The following is a 20,863-nucleotide window of genomic DNA, read 5'->3' as shown; positions in this document are numbered from 1 at the left end:
TTGGTACACTCTGATAGACCCCACCAAAGGAGTTAGAGTGTTTCTTACTACATTTCCAGCAGCAAACTTGAAGTGCAGTGATCGTTTTTCCCCACACTTCAGCATTAGAAAATGATTCATTGCAAACTTTGGGATCAGAGTTTGATCCATTTCAATAAAGTTATGTTTCCCAGATTAAGACGATGCTTCATCAGATTAATAAATGTAATTCAGCTACACGTGAGGTGTTGCTTTTGGTAAGACAACCCAGGGCAAGACTTCCACAGTAAATGGTCGGGCCCTGGAGAGTCACAGTCATGGAGTAGCACAGCACAGAAACAGGAACTTCGGCCCATCTAGTCCATGCCGATTAGACCTTCTGCATCATCCCATCTCCCTGCACCTGCACCACATACCTCCAAACCCCTCCCATCCATGCACCTATCCAAACCTCTCTTAAATGTTCCAATTGTACCCACGTCTACCACTTTTTCTGGCAGCTCGTTCCACGCTCGCACCACCCTTTGAATGAAGAACTTTCCCCTCAGATTCCCCTTGAATATTTCACCCAAAACCTGTCCTCTAGTTCTAGTCTCACCCAACCTGAGGAGGGTAAAAACTTGCATGCAGTCACCCTATCTGCACCCCTCATAATTTTGTAAGCCTCTATATGGTCTCCCCTCATTCTCCTGCACTCCAGGGAATAAAGTCCGAACCTATTCAACTTTTCCTATAACTCAGGTCTTCAATCCAGGCAACATCCTTGTAATTTTTTCTGCACTCTTTCAATCTTATTGCTATCTTTCCTGAAGATAGGTGACCTGAACTGTACCCGATATTCTAAATTTGGCCTCACTAATGTCTTGTACAACTTCAACATAACATCCTAACTCCTGTACTCAGTGCCTTGATTTATGAAGTCTAAACTGCCAAAAGCTCTCTTTACGACCCTATCTACCTGTGACGCCACTTTCAGGTATTATGGATATGTATTCACTGGTCCTTTTGTTGGACTGCCCACCTCGGAGTCCTACCATGCACAGTGGAGGACTTACCCTGGTTTTCCCTCCCAAATTGCAACACCTCACACGTGTTTGCATTAAATTCCATCTGCCATTTTTGAGTCCATTTTTCTAGCTGGCCAAGATCACGCTGCAAGATTTGCTAGTATTTCTCTCTCTCCACTGCACCCCCAGTATTGGAGTCATCCACAAATTTGATGATCCAGTTTACCACATTCACCAGTATAGATATGGGAGTTCCCAGAATCTCCCTGCCTCCGGGAAATCTACATCTGCACCCAATGTGTCAAGCAGAAGTTCCTGAGGGACAGTTCTAGGGAACTTGAGATTCAACTCGATGACCTTCGTCTGATCAGGGAGAATGAGGAGGTGATAGAAAGGAGTTATAGGCATGTGGTCACAGTCAGGAGGGGGAAGGGGAAGAGTCAGGTACTAGAGAGTACCCTTGTGGTTGTACCCCTTGACAATAAGTACTCTTGCTTGAGTACTATTGGGAGAGACAGCCTACCTGGGGGAAGCAACAGTGGCAGTGTCTCTGGCACAGAGTCCGGCCCTGTGGCTCAGGAGGGTAGGGAAGGAGAGAGGAGGGCACTAGTGTTAGGGATCACCATAGTTCGGGGGGCAGACAGGCGATTCTGTGGACGCAGGAAAGAAACTCGGAAGGTAGTTTGCCTCCCAGATGCCAGGGTCCAGGATGTTTCGAATCGTGTCCAAGATATCCTTCAGAGGGAGGGAGAACAGCCAGAGGTCGTGGTACATGTTGGTTCCATCCACATAGGTAGGGTAAGGGATGAGTCCTAAAAAAAGACGCTAGGGCGTTAGGAAGGACCTCAATGTAGTAATATCCTGATTACTGCCTGTGTCACGTGACGGTGCGTATAGGAACAGAATGAGGAGGAGGATAAATGCGTGGCTGAGGTATTGGAGTAAAGAGCAAGGATTCAGAGATCTGGATCATTGGGTCCTCTTTTGGGGAAGGTATGTTCTGTGCAAAGAGGACAGGTTGCACTTGAATCTCAGGGATCTAATATCAGGGCGGGTATGTCTGCTAAGGCTACTGGGGGAAGTTTGAACTAGATTTGTTGGGGGGTGGGATCCAAACTGGAGAGACTAGGGAAGAGGTGTCTGGCTCTCAAATAGAGAAAGCTAATAATAGGTAAGAGAGGGAGGATAGGCAGTTGATAGGGAAGTGACGTGCTGAGACCGGTTTGAGACGATTCTATTTTAACGCAAGGAGTATTGCCAACAAGGCGGGTGAGCTTAGAGCTTGGAGCTATGATGTACTGGTCATTACCAAGACTTGGTTGGCTCAGGGACTGGAATGGTTGCTTCAAATGCCGGGTTTTAGATGTTTCAGAAAGGACAGGGAGGGAGGCAAAAGAGATAGGGGAGTGGCACTGTTGATCAGAGATAATGTCACGGCTGCAGAAAAGGTGGACGTCATTGAAGGACTGTCAAAGGAGTCTCTGCGGGTGAATGTTAGGAACAGGAACGGGTCAATAACTTCACTGGGTGTTTTTTATATGCCGCCCAATAGTAACAGGGATTTTGAAGAGCAGACAAGGAAGCAGATCCTAGAAAGGTGTGAGAATAACAGAGTTGTTGTGATGGGAGATTTTAATTTCCTAAATATCGATTGGCATCTCCAGACACTGAGGGGTTTGGAAGGTGTGGAGTTTGTTATGTGTGTTCAGGAAGGATTCTTGACACAATATGTAGATAGGCCTGCAAGAGGAGAGGCTGTGTTTGATTTGGTATTGGGAAATGAACTTGGTAAGGTGTCAGATCTCTCAGTGGGTAAGCATTTTGGAGATAGTGATCATAATTCTACCTCATTTCCGTTAACACTGGAGAGGGATAGGAACAGGCAAGCTAGAAAGGCGTTTACTTGGAGTAAAGGCAATTATGAGGCTCTCAGGTAGGAAATTGGAAGATTAAATTGGGAACAGTTGTTCTCAAGGAAATGTACGGAGATGTGGTTTTGTGGAAGTTATTAAGGTGCTGGGTGTAGATATAGAGGAGATGTCAGGGGTAAGTTTTTCACCCAGAGAGTGGTGAGTGTGTGGAATGGGCTGCCGGAAATGGTGCTGGAGGCTGATACGATAGGATCTTTCAAGAGACTGTTGGATAGGTATATGGAGCTCATTAAAATAGAGGGCTTGGGTAAGCCTAGTAATTACTAAGGTAGGACATGTTCAGCACAGCTTTGTGGGCCGAAGGGCCAGAATTGTGCTGTAATTGTTCTGTTTTCTTTATTCTAATATTCATGGGGTATTTGTGTGGAGTTCTGCATAGGCTTGTTCCAATGAGACAGGAGAGTCACGAGAGGATACAGGAACCGTGGTGTACAAAGGTATAATGAATCTGGTCAAAAGGAAAAAAAAGCTTACAAAAGGTACATAGAGCTAGGTAATGTTAGAGACCTGGAAGAGTATAAGGCTAACAGGAAGGAGCTTAAGAAGGAAGTTACGAGAGCCAGGAGGGGACATGAGAAAGCCTTGGCGGGCAGGATTAAGGAAAACCCTAAGGCATTCTACAAGTATGTGAAAAGCAATAGGATAAGATGCGAAAGGATAGGGCCTATCAAGTGCAGCAGTGGGAAAGTGTGTATGGATCCAGAAGAAATATCGGAGGTACTTTTTGAAAAACTTACGTCAGTACGGAAAAAAATGATCTAGGGGAATGTAGTGGGAATTGCAGCGGGTTGAAAAGCTTGAGCATGTAGATATTAGAAAAGAGGAGGTGCTGGAACTTTTGGAAAGCATAAAGTTGGATAAGTCGCCGGGACCGGATGCAATGTAACCCAGGCTGATGTGAGAGAGGAGGGAGGAAATTCCGGAGCCTCTGACGATGATCCTTGCATCATCGATGGAGACGGGAGAGGTTCCAGAAGATTGGAGGGTTGAGGATGTTGTTTCCTTATTCAAGAAAAAGAGTAGAGATAGCCCAGGATATTACAGACTGGTGAGTCTTACCTCAGTGGTTGGTAAGCTCATGGAGAAGATCCTGAGTGGCAGGATTTATGAACATTTGGAAAGGTATAATATGATTAAGAATAGTCAGCATGGCTTTGTCAAGGGCAGTTCCTGCCTTCCGAGCCTGATTGATTTTTTTGAGGATGTGACTAAACACATTGATGAAGGGAGAGCAGTGGATGTAGCGTATATGAATTTCAACAAGGCATTTGTTAAGCTACCCCATGTAAGGCCTATTGAGAAAGTAAGGAGGAATGGGATCCAAGGGGACATTGCAATGTGGATCCAGAACAGGCTGGCCCACAGGAGGCAAAGGGTGGTTGTTGAAAGGTTGTATTCTGCATAGAGGTCGGTGACCAGTGGTGTACCTCAGGGATATGGTCTGGGACCCATACCCTTTGTGATTTTTATAAACGACCTGAAAGAGGAAGTGGAGGGATGGGTTAGTAAGTTTGCGGATGAAGCAAAGGTTGGATGTGTTGTGGATAGTATAGAGGGCTGTAAGAGGTTACAGTGGGACATAGATAGGGTGCAAAGTTGGGCTGAGAAGTGCCATATGTAGTTCAACCCAGATAAGTGTGAAGTGGTTCATTTTGGTAGATCAAATATGATGGCGGAATACAGTCTTAATGGTAGGACTCTTGGCAGTGTGGAAGATCAGAGGGATTTATAGGACGCTCAAAGCGACTGCGCAGGTTGACTCTGTGGTTACGAAGTCATATGGTGTATTATCCGTCATCAATCGTGGAATTGAATTTAGGAGCCGGCAGGTATTGTTGCAGCGATAAAGGAACCTGGTAAGACCCCAGTTGGAACACTGTGCTCAGTTCTGGTCGCCTCACTACTGGAAGGATGTGGAAGCCATCGAAATGGTTCAGAGAATATTTACAAGGATGCTGCCTGGAATGCGGAGCGTGCCTTATGAAAGAAGGTTGAAGGAACTGGGCCTTTTCTCCTTGGACCGACGGAGGATGAGGGGGGACCTGATAGAGATGTATAAGAAGATTAGAGGCATTGATCAGGTGGACAGTCAGAGGCTTTTGCCAGGGCTGAAGTGGTGACCACAAGAGGACACAGCTTTAAGTTGCTGGGGAGTAGGTATAGAAGAGATGTCAGGGGTAAGTTTTTTACTCAGAGAGTGGTGAGTGCGTGGAATGTGCTGCGGGCCACTGTGCTGGAGGCGGATACGATAGGGTCTTTTACGAGACTGTTGGACAGGTACATGGATATGAGCAAAATAGAGGGCTATGGGTAAGCCTAGTAATTTCTTGGGTAGGGACATGTTCGGCACAGCTTTGTGGGCCGAAGGGTCTGAATTGTGCTGTAGGATTTTCTATGCGTCTATCATCGAAATCATGGACCGATCCCTGCGGCACACCACTAGTCACAGGCCTCCAGTCAGAGAGACTACCATCTATTACCACTCTCTGGCTTCTCTCGCTAACCAATGTTGAATCCAATTGGTGACTTCATCCTGAATTCCAAGCGACTTAACATTCTGGGTCTGCCTCCCATGCTGGACATTGTCAAAGGACTTGCTAAATTCTACGTAGACATCGTCCACCAACTTTCCCTCATCAACTTTCTTGGTAACCTCCTCAAAGATTGGTTACACATGACCTACCACGCACAAAGCCATGTTGACTCTCCCTAATCAGGCCCCATCCATCGAAATACTTATATATCCCGACCATTAGAATACCTTCCAATAAATTACCCACGACTGACATCAGGCTCTCTGGCCTATAATTTATCAGCTTATTCTTAGAGAAGTTCCAGAACAACAGAACAACATTAGCTATCCTCAAGTCCTCCGACACCTCTCCCATGGCAAAGGACATATTAAATCTCCCTGACAGGACCCCTACAATTTCTGCTCTTGCTTCCCACAAGGACCGAGGAGACACCTTGTCAGGACCTGGGGATTTATCCACAGTGATTCACCAGAAGAAAGCAACCACCTCCTCTTTCATAATCCGGACACGGTCCATGACCTCACTACTCTTTTGCTTCAGTTCTATAGTCTCCGTCTGTCTCCAGAGTAAATACGGATGCAAAAAATTCATTTCAGGTCTCCACAACATCAGATGACGACGCTGATCTTCAAGAGGACCAATTTTGTCCCTTGCTGCCCTTTTGTTCTTAATATGGTTGTAGAAACCCTTGGGATTCTCTTTCACCCCGTGTGCCAGAGCAAACTCATGTCCTCTTTTTGCCCTACTGATTTCTCTCTTAAGTGTTCTTTTGCATTTCTTCTACTCGTCAAGAGCCTCAATTGATGCACCACCTTCTTTTCTTTACCAGGGCCTCAATATCATAGAAACATAGAACCATACAGCAAAAAACAGACCCTTCGGCTCACCATGTTGTGCCGTACATCAAGCCACCCTCAATATATCTTACCCTTTCCTTCCGCATATCCCTTTATCTCACATTCCTCAATATGCCTATCCAACAAACTCTTGAACCTGTCCAATGTATCTGCCTCCACCACCACCCCAGGCAGTGAATTCCATGCACCAACCACTCTATGGATGAAAAACCTCCCCCTAACATCTCCCCTGAACCTCCCACCCATAACCTTAAAGCCATGCCCTCTCGTCCTGAGCATTGGTGCCCTCGGCCGGAAACTCTGACTGTCTAATCTATCTATTCCTCTCAATAATTTATACACCTCTATCATGTCTTCTCTCATCCTCATCCTTTCCAGTGAATGAAGCCCGAGCATATTCCATCCGCTCTAATCCAGGCAGCATCCTGGTAAATATCCTCTGCACCCTCTCCAACGCCTCCATATTCTTCCTATAATGCGGCGACCAGAACTGAACACAGTAATCTCAGGGTGGTCTAACATGAGTGTTGTAAAGCTGCATCATCACTTCGCGGCTCTTAAACTCAATCCCACGATTTATGAAAGCAAACATCCCATAGGCCTTCTTAACTGCTCTATCCACCTGTTAAATAACTTTCAGTGAACTGTGAATATGAACCCCCAGATCCCTCTGCTCCTCCGCACTGCCAAGCACCTTGCCACTTACCCTGTCCTCTGACCTGGAGTTTGTCCTTCCAAAGTGTACCACCTCACACTTCTCCGGATTGAACTCCATCTGCCACTTGTCAGCTCAGCTCTGCATCCTATCAATATCCCTCTGCAAGCTCCGACAGCCCTCCACACTATCCACAACACCGCCGATCTTAGTGTCGTCCGCAAACTTACTAACCCAGCCTTCCACCCCCTCATCTATAAATATCACAAAAAGTAGAGGTCCCAGAACCGATCCCTGCGGGACACCATTCGTCACTGCCCACCAATCCGGGGGCACTCCCTCCTCACAACTCTCTGCTTTCTACAGGCAAGCCAATTCCTAATCCACACGGGCAAGCATCCCTGGATCCCTTGGCCTCTGACCTTCTGAAGAAGCCTACTATGAGGAAACTTATCAAACGCTTTACTAAAATCCATATAGACCACATGCACCGCACTACCCTCATCAATCTTCCTCGTCACCTCCTCGAAGAACTCTATTGGTCTTGTGAGTCAAGATCTTCCCTTCACAAAGCCATGCTGGCTGTCCCTAATCAGTCCATAATTTCCCGAGGTGTTCATAGATCCTATCCTATCCCTTAGAATCCTTTCTAACAGCTTACCACCACAGACGTCATACTCACCGGTTTGTAATTCCCTGGAATATCTCTACTACCTTTTTGAACAAGGGGACAACATTCTCAACACTACAATCCTCCGGCACCATCCCCCAGGACTGAAAGATCCTTACCAGCGATTCAATAATCTCCTCCCTCGCCTCTCGAAGCAGCCTGGGGGAAATCCCGTCAGGCCCCGGAGATTTATCTGTCTTGATATTGTTTAACAACTTCAACACATCCTCTCTCTCGATATCTACAACCTCTAGAAACTTCCCTTACCAGCCACTCCCTTCGGCATCATCAAGACCCCTCATCTTGGTGAATGCCGAAGAGAAGTATTCACTGAGAACTTCTCCCACTTCCGCCGCCACCAGGCACATACCCCCATCTTTGTCTTTAATCGGACCTACCTTTTCCTTAGCCATCCTCCTACCCTTCACGTACGTGAAAAAAAGCTTTGGGATTTTCCTTAACCCTACTAGCCAACACCTTTTCATGTCCCCTTCTAGCTCTCCTCAGCCCTTTCTTAAGTTCCTTCCTCCCCACTCTATATTCCTCACGGGCCCTGTCGGAACCTTGCTGCTTATACCTCACGTATGCTACTTTCTTCTCCCTAACTCGTCGTTCCACCTCTCTCGTCATCCACAGTTCCTTCACCCTGCCATTCATTCTCTGCCTCACCGGGACTTATTTATCCCTAACATCCTGCATAAGATCCCTGAACATCGACCACATCTCCATAGTACATTTCCCTTCAAAAAGGACATGCCAATTTACACTCCCAAGTTCTCTCCTTATAGCCTCATAGTTCGCCCTTACCCAATTAAATATCTTCTTGTCCTCTCTGCACCTGTCCCTGTCCATGACAATTTTAAAGGTTATGGAGCAATGGTCACTGTCCCCCAAATGCTCACCCACCAATAGATCCTTCACCTGTCCCGATTCATTTCCTAAACCTAGATCTAGCATGGCATTCCCTTCAGTCGGCCTGCCGACATACTGCGTCAGGAATCGATCCTGGACACATTTAACAAATTCCGTCCCATCTAAACCTTTGGCACTAAGCAGGTTCCAGTCTATATTTGGGAAGTTGAAGTCTCTCATTATAACAACCCTGTTATTTTTACTTCTCTCCAAACACTGCCTGCCAATATGCTCCTCTATATCGCTACTGCTACCGGGCGACCGATAGAATACTTCTAGTAGTGTAACTGCTCCTTCTTGTTCCTTATTTCCACCCATACGGACTCTAACTATGATCCTTATACTACATCCATCCTTTGCACAGCCGTAACAGTGTCGCTGCCCAGTATCTCCACCCCTCCTCCTCTTCTCCACCCGTCCCTATCCCTCCTAAAATACTGAAAACCAGGATATATTCAATATCCACTCCTGCCCTGACGTCAGCCACGTCTCAGTTATAGCTAGAATATCATAGTCCCCCATATATAATCAAGCCCTCAGTTCATCACCCTTATTCCTGACGCTTCTTGCATTTAAGTAAACACACTTCAGTCCATCTACCTTACTACTTTTATAGCCTGTATTCTGCTTCCCCTTCCCCAAAGCCTCTCTACCTGTTTGATCTAACTTTTCCCCATCCCCTTCTTCCTCTGACCTACTCCTCCGGTTCCCTTCCCCCTCACAAATTAGTTTAAACCCTCCTGAACCACCCTAGCAAACCTAGTCGCACGGATATTAGCCCCCTTCTGGTTCGGGTGTAACCCGTCCTCTCTGTACAGGCCCCACCTACCCGAAAAGAGATCCCAATGATCCATAATTCTAAAACCCTCACTCCTGCACCAAATTCTCAGCCACGCATTTATCTGCCACCTCCTCCTGTTCTTGCCTTCACTATCGCGTGGCACTGGCAGCAATCCCGAGATTTCTACCCTTGAGGTCCTGTTCCTTAGTCTTCTGCCTAGCTCCCTGTACCCACTTTTCTGGACCTCATCACCCTGCCTAACCTATGTCGTTGGTGCCAACATGACCACAACTTCTGGCTGCTCTCCTCCTGCTCAAGAATCCCGTGGACCTGAATCAGTGACATCCGGACCCTGGCACCTGGGAGGCAACATACCATCCGGGATTCATGCTCACTGCCACAGAACCTCCTATCTGTTTCCCTGACTATCGAAGTCCCCTATCACTACTACATGTCTCTTTCCCACCCTTCCCTTCTGAGCAGCAGTACCAGTCCCAGTGCCAAGACCTGGTTACTGCAGCTAGGCCCCTGCAGGTCATGCCCCTCAACAGCCTCCAGGCGGAAAACCTGTTAATGAGGAGAACATGATACCAGCGACTTACAATCGTGAAGTGGATAAGATAATGTTGTATTCAAAATGTTATTTCATATTTTAAGTGTATAAAGAGGCAAACGAATGAATGGATGCCATCACCGTTCCGCGCTGTGATTCCGCCAGTTTGGTACTTTTGTGATACAATTGCAATTAACTTTTCAGGGTTTAGATCTATAATCAAATAAGCGTTACCAAACAACTCAGCACTATCAAATACATGTAATAAATTGTTTTTTCAACATGTTCCTACAAACGTTATCTGTAGAAAGTGGAAAATGATTGAATTAATGCATTCTCCATTTAACAAGATGGTTTAGCCAATTTGGTAGTTTCTGACACAACTGCAATTATCTTCTCAGGGTTCAGACGTACAATCAAAAAAAACTAAGCAACTCAGCACCATGAAATACATGAAATAAATTGTTTTTCAACAAGGTCCTACAAAGGTTATGAGTAGAAAGTGGCAAATGAATGAATTGATGCATTCTCCTTTCAAAACGCTGAGTTGGTCTACATGCAAGTGTTGTGATCCAATATCTATATACTATTCTGATTAAGTTGCAGAATCAAATAAATGAGATCAGGCGACTCAGCACCACCAAGTGCATAGAATAAAGAGGTTTTCATCAAGTTACTATATTGTTTAAGTGTAGAAAGTTACGAATGAATGAATTGAGGCATCCTCTATTCAAAACGATGTTTCAGCAAATTTTGGAGTCTTTGCGAGATAATTTCAAACAAACTTTCCATTGTTTTGTTGTAGAATAATATAAATGTTAATAAACAACTCAGCAAGATGAAATAGATCAAATAAGCTGGTGTTCAAGCAGTTACCGAAAAGATTATGTGTAGAAAGTGGCAAAAGAATGAATTCATGCATTCTGTAGTCAAAGTGGTGTTTTAGTTAATTTGGTAGTTTTGTGATACAATTACAATTAACTTTCAGGGTTTCGACTTACATTAAAATAAATTTAACCAAACAACTCAGAAGCATGAACTACATAGCTTGAATTATTTTTCAACAAGTTACTACAAATTTTATTTGTAGAAAGTGGCAAATGAATGATTTGATGCTTTCACCGTTCAGCGCGGTGATTTCGCCACTTTGGTACCTTTGTGATAGAATTACAATTAACTATTCATGGTTTAGATCTGCAATCAAATAAGTGTTACCAAACAACTGAGCACCATGAAATACAACAAATAAATTGTTTTCAACATGTTCCTGCAAAGGTTGTGCGTTAGAAAGTGGCAAATGAATGAATTGATGCATTCTCCCTTCAAAACGCTGAGAGCCTACCTGCAAGATTTATGATCCAATAACTATATACTTTTCTGATTAAGTTGCAGAATCAAATAAGTGATATCAAACGACTCAGCACCACGAAATACATAAAGTAAAGAGGTTTACATGAAGTTAATGCATTGTTCTACATGCAAGTGTAGAAAGTTAAGAATGAATGAATTGAGGCATTCTCTATTCAAAACGATGTTTCGGCAAATTTTGGAATCCTTGCGAAAAAATTTCAAACAAACTTTCCAGTGTTTTCTTGTAGAATAATACAAATGTTAATAATCAAATCAGCACGATGAAATACATCAAATAAGGTGGTGTTCAAGCAGTTACCGAAAAGATTATGTGTAGAAAGTAGCAAAAGAATGAATTCATGCATTCTCCATTTACCAAGGTGTTTATCCAGTTTGGTAGTTTTGTGACACAAGTGCAACTATTTTCTCAGGGTTTAGATGTGCAATCAAATAAATAAAACTAAACAGCTCAGCACCATGAAATATATGAAATAAGTTGTTTTTCAACAAGTTCCTACAAAGGTTAAGAGTAGAAACTGGCAAGTGAATGAATTGATAATTCCTTTCAAAACGCTGAGTTAGCCTACTTACAAGTGTTGTGATCCAATATCTATCTACTATTCTGATAAAGTTGCCGAATCAAATAAATGATATCAGACGACTCATCACCACGAAATGCATAAAACAAAGAGGTTTTCATCAAGTTACTGTATTGTTTAAGTGTAGAAAGTTACGAATTAATGAATTGAGTGTCACGAACCAGCAACAAAAGAAACACACTGAGTCATGATTCAGCGTTAAAAACTATTTTATCAATCACTACTTAAGATGATAAGAAAAATAAAAGTAAATATGTTAGTGTGTTAGAATTAAAAATTTTAAACCTTGACCATTAACCCCAGAAACTAATCTCGTCGTGTTGTGGCAAAGTCCCAAACTCCAAGTCCAGGAATGGTTCTTAAGTTCAGTTCCGCAAGCCATAAGGTGAAACATGAGCAAAGGCTTCTTCAACAACCACCGTTGTCTGAAGATAAGACGTAGATGTAGAGAACATAGAAAGAGTAATTACAAAATCCAAATGTTCCACGATGGAACCCAAACGACACCTCAATGTTTACTCGGTAGTGACTTACTCACCCCTAAAAGCATCCGAATCGTGGTCATCCACACAAATACCTGTTTCCTTCTACAGGTCAGCAACAAAGTGAACTCCACCGGATTACTTCCAATTTCCATGCATGGATTTCAGTGGCAGACGCAGTTATTGTTTCTCATCCATCGATAGAGAAACTAGCAGGCTGGTGTCTCTCTACCTTCTTCTCTCTCTCTCTCTCTCTCTCTCTCTCTCTCTCTCTCTCTCTCTCCGATTTCGACTGACTTCATCAACAATGTCATTACGTCCATTATCTTCTGTTGGCGTAAACACCACACACACACACACACACACACACACACACACACACACACACACACACACACACACACACACACACACACACACACACACACAACTAACTCTATCTTAAAGGGACATTCACCGATTCCGTAACACCTCCCACCTAAAAAGAATTTTTCCCAAAAAAAATCCCCCGAGCATACAGTTAGTAGTGTTAATAATTATCATGCTACACAATTACAGAATAGCAGATTAGTAAAGATACATGTTTCCCATTTAACGTCGGGTAAGACAATCAGCAATAACGTTATCTTTGCCTTTAATGTGAGTTATCATGAGATCAAACTCCAGTTTAACAGCCTTCTGTTCTTGTTTTTCGCTGGGCTCAGAAACACCAATGGGTTATGATCTGTATACACAGTCAATGCTTTCCGAGAGGTGCAAACGTATACACTGAAATGTTGCAAGGCTAAAACAAGCGACAGTAATTCTTTCTGTATGGTGGAATAATTCTTTTGATGCTCATTAAATTTCTTTGAAAAGTAATCTACAGGATGGTCAATATCATGAAGGTCACCCTTCTGCAACAACACAGCTCCTGCAGTTTCATCGCTGGCATCTATTGCTAATGAAAATGGCTTTTCAATGTCAGGTGATTTGAGCACAGGATGGTAGCATAAAATGACTTTCAGCTTCTCAAATGCTTCTTGAAAAGAATCTGTCGAAACAAACATTACACCCTTCTTCAGAAGATTAGTTAGGAGAAGCGCAACATCAACAAAAGTTTTACAAGATTTTCGATAATAGCCAACCATTCCCAAAAATTCTTCAAAAATGTGGGAACGGGGAAGATATTGCTTGAACTTTTGCCTGAACAGGAGCTTGCTTGCCTTGACCTAAAACATAACCAAGATACGTCACAGTGGCATGACCAAATTCACTTTTAGCCAAGTTAACTGTAAGGTTAGCTTCGGAAAGTCTTTCAAACAACCTTTCTAACGCAGAGATGTGATCCTCCCATGTATCATTCCCGGTCACTAAGTCGTCAATGTAGGCATCTGTATGTTTTAACCCATGAATCACCGAATCAATCATTCTTTGAAAATGTTGCCGGAGCATTTTTCATTCCAAATGGCAAAACATAATATTCATACAATCCAGAAGGGGTCACAAAGGCTGAAATCTCTCTTCCTCTTTCTGTTAATGGAACACACCAGTACCCTTTTAATAGTAATTTGTAAGAAATTTAGCCTTTCCCAGTCTGTCTATACAATCATCCGCCCTAGGAATAGGGTAAGCATCTGACTTCGTTACAGCATTCACTTTCCTGTAATCTGTGCAAAATCTAACAGTTCCATCAGGTTTAGGCACAATAACACAGGGCGAACTCCAGTTTGAAGTGGAATGTCTAATAATATCACTTTCCAACATGTATTCAATCTCCTGATCAACAAGTTTTCTTTTATCCAAATTCATTCGATATGGGTGTTGTTTGATTGGTTTTTGCATCCCCAACATCAACATCATGGGTAATTATGGACATTTTGTTTGGAACATCTGGGAACAGATTTTTACATTTTAAATTAATTCTCTCATCTGTTGTCTTTCCGAAACTTGTAAATGGTCCAACTTCGTTTCAAGGTTCTCCAGGATATTTTGGCTTTTTAATTCAATGGAACAATATTTGGTCTAAATTGGCCTTCCTCAATATCAACATCAGGCATTCTAGAAACAACCTTCATATCATCCACCATGGCCACAACTGAATCTCTCTCATAATAAGGCTTCAGCATGTTTACATGACAGAGTTGTGTTTTCTTGCGTCTATCTGATGTTTTGATTATATATGTCATATCAGTTACTCGGGATTCAATAATATATGGTCCAGAAAAAACGAGATTGCAATGGATTATTTTGGCTAGGGAAATATACTAACAACTTTTGCCCCACTGCAAATGTCCTGGGCCGAGGACGTCTGTCAAAACATGTCTTTATTCTTATCTGGCTGGTTTTCAAATTCCCTCTCGCTAGCTGACAGACACTCTCCAACCGAGTTTTAAATTTTTAGACATAGTCACACAGACTCAAATGCTCCTCCTCAAAAACCCATTGTTCTCTTAACAATTCTAAAGGACCTCTCAACGGATGTCCAAATACAAGCTCAACGGACTAAATCCTAATGACTCCTAGATTGATTCTCCAATGACAAACAAAAGTAAATAAATACTTTCGTCCCAATCCTTTGTGTTGTCAAAACAATAAGTCTTCAGCATATTTTTGAGACTAGAATGAAATCTCCACAGAGCTCCCTGAGATTCTGGGCGATATGCAGATGATACAATCTGCTTTGCTCCCAGCTCATAGACTAGTTGTTGAAAGTAATTAGACATAAAATTACTGCCTTGATCGGATTGGATTTCTTTTGGCAAACCAAACAAGGTAAAAACATTTTAAAAGAGCCTTTGACAATGTCTTGGCCTTAATATTTCAAAGAGGTATTGCCTCTGGAAATCTAGAAGTTTCACACATGAAGGATAACAGATACTGATTTCCAGTCTTGGACTTTTGCAAAGGGCCAACACTGTCCACAATCACCTTCGAAAAGGGTTCACCAAAAGCAGGAATTGGCTTCAACGGAGCCACAGGGGGCTTTAGATTTGGTTTACCTATCATCTGACATGTGTGACAGGTTCGACAAAACATCAACACATCTGGTCAAAAACCATGCCAATAGAATTGTTTCAAGATCTTCCCTACAGTTTGATGCACACTGAAATGACCACCGAAAGGCATACTATGGGCCAGGTTTAAAATCTCATCCCTATAAACTTTTGGAACAAAAACCTGATGAATAACTTCCCATTCCTCATTAACACGGACATGAGGGGGACTCCATTTCCTCATTAACACTCCATTTTTGACGTAATATCCAATTGTAACTTTTTCACTCAGTTCTTTCATTTGCCAGCTTCTACGCTTAACCTATGAAGTAACTTGTGGAAAACAACTTTATTTTATGTATTTCATGATGCTGAGTAGTTTGATAACATTGATTTGATTGTGCAACTTGACCGTGAACAGTTAAATGAAAATGTATCACAAAAATTCCAAATAGTCTGAAACAGCGTTTTGAATGTAGAGAGCATTGATTCTTTCATTGGCAGTTTCTGCATTTAACCTATGCAGTAAGATGTGGAAAACAACTTTCTGTATGTATTTCATGATGCTGAGTAGTTTGGTAACATTTATTTGATTGTGCAACTTAACCCTGAACAGTTAAACGCAAATGTATCACTAAACTTGCAAATTGTCTGAAACAGCGTTTGAAAGGAGAAATAATCCATTCTTTCATTGGTCAGTTTCTGCGGTTAACCTACGTAGTAACTTATGGAAAACAGCTTTATGTTATGCATTTCATGATGCTGAGTAGTTTGGTAACATTTATTTGATCGTACAACTTAACCCTGAACGGTTTAATGCAAATATATCACAAAAGTTCCAAATTGGCTGAAACAGCGTTTTGATTAGAGGTTGCATCAATTCGTTCATTTGCCGCTTTCTACACTGAACCTATGTAGTGACTTGTGGAAAACAGCATCATGTTATGTATTTCATGCTGCTGAGTAGTTTGGTAAATTTTATTTGATTGTACAACATATCTGAGCAGTTAAATGCAAACGTATCACAAAACTGCCAAACTGGCTGAAACAGAGTTCCGAATGGAGAAAGCATCAATTCCTTCATTTGTCAGTTTCTACGCTTAACAATAGAACCATAGAACCGTACAGCACAAAACAGGCCCTTCGGCCCACCATGATTTGCGTCCATCAAACCACCCTCACCCTATCTAACCCTTTCCTCCCCCATGTCCTTCTATATCACCTTCCTCCATATGACTATGCAACAACTCTTGAACCTGTACAATGTATCTGCCTCCACCACCACCCCAGGCAGTGCATTGCATGCACCAACCACTCTCTGAGTGAAAAACCTCCCCCTGACATCTTCCCTGAACCTCCCACCCATAACCTTAACGCTATGCCTTCTCGTCTTGAGCGTTGGTGCCCTGGAAAGGAGGCGCTGTCTGTCTACTCTATCTATTCCTCTCAATATTTTATATACCTCTACCATGTCTGCTCTCATGCACCTCCTTTGCAGTGAATCAAGCCCTAGCTCCTTAAGCCTCTCCTCATATTCCATACGCTCTAATCCAGGCAGCATCCTGGTAAATCTCCTCTGCACCCGATCCAACGCCTCCACATTCTTCCGAAAATGAGGCGACCAGTTTTGTAAAGCTGCTTCATCACTTCGCAGCTGTTAAACTCAATCCCACGATTTATGAAAACCAACATCCCATGGGCCTTCTTAACTGCTCTTGTCCACCTGTTAAATAACTTTCAGTGAACTGTGAATATGAACCCCCAGATCCCTCTGCTCCTCCGCACTGCCAAGTACCTTGCCACTTACCCTGTACTCTGACCTGGAGTTTGTCCTTCAAAGTGTACCACCTCACACTTCTCCGGATTGAACTCCATCTTCCACTTGTCAGCCCAGCTCTGCATCCTATCAATATCCTGCTGCAAGCTCCGACAGCCCTCCACACTATCCACAACACCGCCGATCATAGTGTCGTCCGCAAACTTACTGACAGAGCCTTCCACCCCCTCATCTAAGTCATCTCTAAATTTCACAAAAAGTAGAGTACCATGAACCGATCCCTGCGGGACGCCACTAGTCACTGCCCTCGAAACAAGCAGGCTGGTGTCTCTCTCCCTTCTCTCTCTCTCTCCTTCTGACTTCTTCTGCCTTCTTCAACAACGTCATTACGTCCTTTATCTTCTATTGACGTAAGCACGCCCCACACACACATACACACACACTCTCTATCTTAAAGGGACTTTCACTGAGTCCATAACACCTACCAGCGCCTTTTCATGTCCCCTTCTAGCTCTCCTCAGCCCTTTCTTAAGTTCCTTCCTCGCTACCCTATATTCCTCACGGGCCCTGTCTGAACCTTGCTTCTTATACCTCATGTATGCTACCTTCTTCTCCCTAACAAGTCGTTCCACCTCTCTCGTCACCTACGGCTCCTTCACCCTGCCATTCCTTCTCTGCCTCACCGGGCCATATTTATCCCTAACATCCTGCATAAGATCCCTGAACATCGACCACATCTCCATAGTACATTTCCCTTCAAAAAGAACATCCCAATTTACACTCCCAAGTTCTCTCCTTATATCCTCATAGTTCGTCCTTCCCCAATTAAAAATCCTCCTGTCCTCTCTGCACCTGTCCCTGTCCATGACAATTTTAAAGGTTATGGAGTAATGGTCACTGTTTCCCAAATGCTCACCCACCAATAGATCCTTCACCTGTCCCGGTTCATTTCCTAAAACTAGATCTAACGTGGAATTCCCTCTAGTTGGCATGTCAACATACTGCTTCAGGAATCCCTCCTGGACACATTTAACAAATTCCGTCCCATCTAAACCTTTGGCACTAAGCAGGTTCCTGTCTATATTTGGGAAGTTGAAGGCTCCCATTATAACAACCCTGTTATTTTTGCTTCTCTCCAAACGCTGCCTCCCAATCTGCTCCTCTATATCTCTACTGCTACCGGGGGGACTATAGAATCCTCCTCGTAGAGTAACAGCTCCTTTCTTGTTGCTTAGTTCCACCCATACGGACTCTAGAGATGATCCTTCTGCAACATCCATCCTTTCCACAGCCGTAACAGTGTCCCTGACCAGTATAGCCACCCCTCCTCCTCTTCTCCTCACTTCCCTATCCCTCTTAAAACATCGAAAACCAGGAATATTCAATATCCACTCTTGTCCTGACATCAGCCACGTCCTGACATCCCCTTCTTCCTCTGACCTACTGCTCCGGTTCCCTTCCCTCTCACAAACTACTTTAAAACCTCCCGAACCAACCTAGCAAACATAACCGCAAGGTTATTGGTCCCCTTCTGGTTCGGGTGTAACCCGTCCTCTCTGTACAGGTCCCAGTTTCCCGAGAAGAGATCCCAATGATCCAGAAGTCTAAAACCATCCCTCCTGCACCAACCTCTTAGCCACGCATTTATCTGCCACCCCCTCCTATTCCTGCCTTAACTATCGCGTGGCTCCAGCATCAATCCCGAGATTCCTAGCCTTAAGGTCCTGTTCCTCAATCTTATGCCTAGCTCCCTGAACTCACTCTTCAGGATCACATCCGCCTTCTACCTACGTCGTAACGCGTTTTGAATGGAGAAAGCATGGATTCTTTCATTTGCCAGTTTCTACACTTAACCTATGTAGTAACTTGTGGAAAACACACTTTCTATTATGTATTTGATGATGTTCAGTAGTATGGTAACATTTATTTGATTGTGCAACTTAACGGTGTGCAGTTAAATGCAAATGTATCACAAAACTTCCAAATTTTCTGAAACAGCGTTTTGAATGGAGAAAAAATCGATTCTTTGATTTGTCAATTTCTGCGCTTAACCTATGCAGTGACTTGTGGAAAACAACTTTATGTTATGTATTTGATGATGCTGAGTAGATTGGTAACATTTATTTGAGTGTACAACTTAACCTTGAACAGTTAAATGCAAATGTGTCACAAAACTTCCAATTTGTCTGAAACAGCGTTTTGAATGGAGAAAGCATCGATTGTTTCATTTGCCAGTTTCTACACTTAACCTATGTAGTAACTTGTGGAAAACAACTTTATGTTATGTATTTCATGACGCTGAGTAGTTTGATAACATTTATTTGACTGCAGAGGTTCACCCTAAAAAGGGAAATGCAAATGTGTCATAAATTTCCAAATTGTCTGAAACAGGGTTTTGAATAAAGAATGCATCATTTCTTTCATTTGCCAGTTTTTACACTTAACCAATGTAGTAACTTGGGGAAAACAGCTGTGTGTTATGTATTTCTGATGCTGAGTAATTTGGTGACATTTTTTTTGAGTGTACAACTTAACCCTGAAGAAATTAAATGCAAATATATCACAAAACCCCCATATTGGCGAAACAGCGTTTTGAATGGAGAAAGCATCGATTTTTCAATTGTCAGTTTCTACGTTTAACTGATGAAGTAACTTATGGAAAACAACTTTCTGTTATACATTTCATGATGCTCAGGAACTTGGTAACATTTATTAGATTTACAACTTAACCCTGAACAGTTAAATGAAAATGTATCACAAATTTCCAAATTGCGTTTAGAATAGAGGATGTGTAGCGACTCACCGCACCGGCATTCGAACCGGCTCCCGACATCGCGACTTCGTCGGAGGCCCCGATCCAACATGGCGCGGGGCCCTCCTTCTTCCCCAGGGTTGGGCTGGGAAACCTGCGCGTGGGAAGGTCAGGTGACCCGTGCGTGACGTCAGCGCGGGAACTGTAGCGCGGGAAGTTTTCAGCTATTCAAGGCGCACTGCGCCCCGTGTCTGCATTCGACCTCTGATTTTGAAACCAGCGCCTCTGCGTCTCCATTTCATAGTGTGTAGCTAGCCGCTACATTGGTGACCCCGACGGGCCCAAACGTTTTTGGAACCACGATGTATGCACAGCAAGAGGTACGGGCAGTAGCACTTCAACTGCCCACCTTCTGGACCCTCCGGCCCCGTGTCTGGTTCGACCAGGCCGAGGCCCAGTTCCAGGTTCGCCGGATCACCAGGGACGACACCAAGTGCTATTACGTGGTGGGCGCCCTCGACCAAGATACCGCCTCCCAGATCGAGGATTTCATCCAGGCGCCCCCGGAGGAGGAGAAGTAGGATATGTTGAAGACCCTCCTTCTCGAGACTTTCGGCCTTTCCCGACGCGAACGGGCTTCCCACCTACTTCACCACAATGGGTTGGGCGACAGACCCCCCTCCGCTCTCATGACTGAGATGTTGGCCCTAGAAGACGGGCATAAACCCTGCTTGCTGTTTGAGCAGATCTTCCTGGAACAGTTACCTAACGACATCCACCTGCTCCTGGCGGATGCCGATTTCAGCTAACCCCGGAAGGTGACCGCCCGGACGGATGTCCTTTGGCGGACGAGAAAGGAGAGCGGGGCGTCCATCGAGCGCGTTGCCACGCCACGTACGCAGCGGCCCACCAGGACGGCCACCATGCAGGTTTCTGGGAAACGCCAGAGCCAGCCGCCGCTGACGGCTACAGCGGCTAACCACCCGGATAGCCTCTTGCATGTGTGGGACAGGCGTTCCGGACGTCGGTTCCTAGTGGACACTGGAGCT

The sequence above is a fragment of the Pristis pectinata genome, chromosome 27, assembly GCF_009764475.1.
Source record: "Pristis pectinata isolate sPriPec2 chromosome 27, sPriPec2.1.pri, whole genome shotgun sequence".
NCBI lineage: Eukaryota > Metazoa > Chordata > Chondrichthyes > Rhinopristiformes > Pristidae > Pristis > Pristis pectinata.
Note: the sequence above shows the minus strand (reverse complement) of the source record.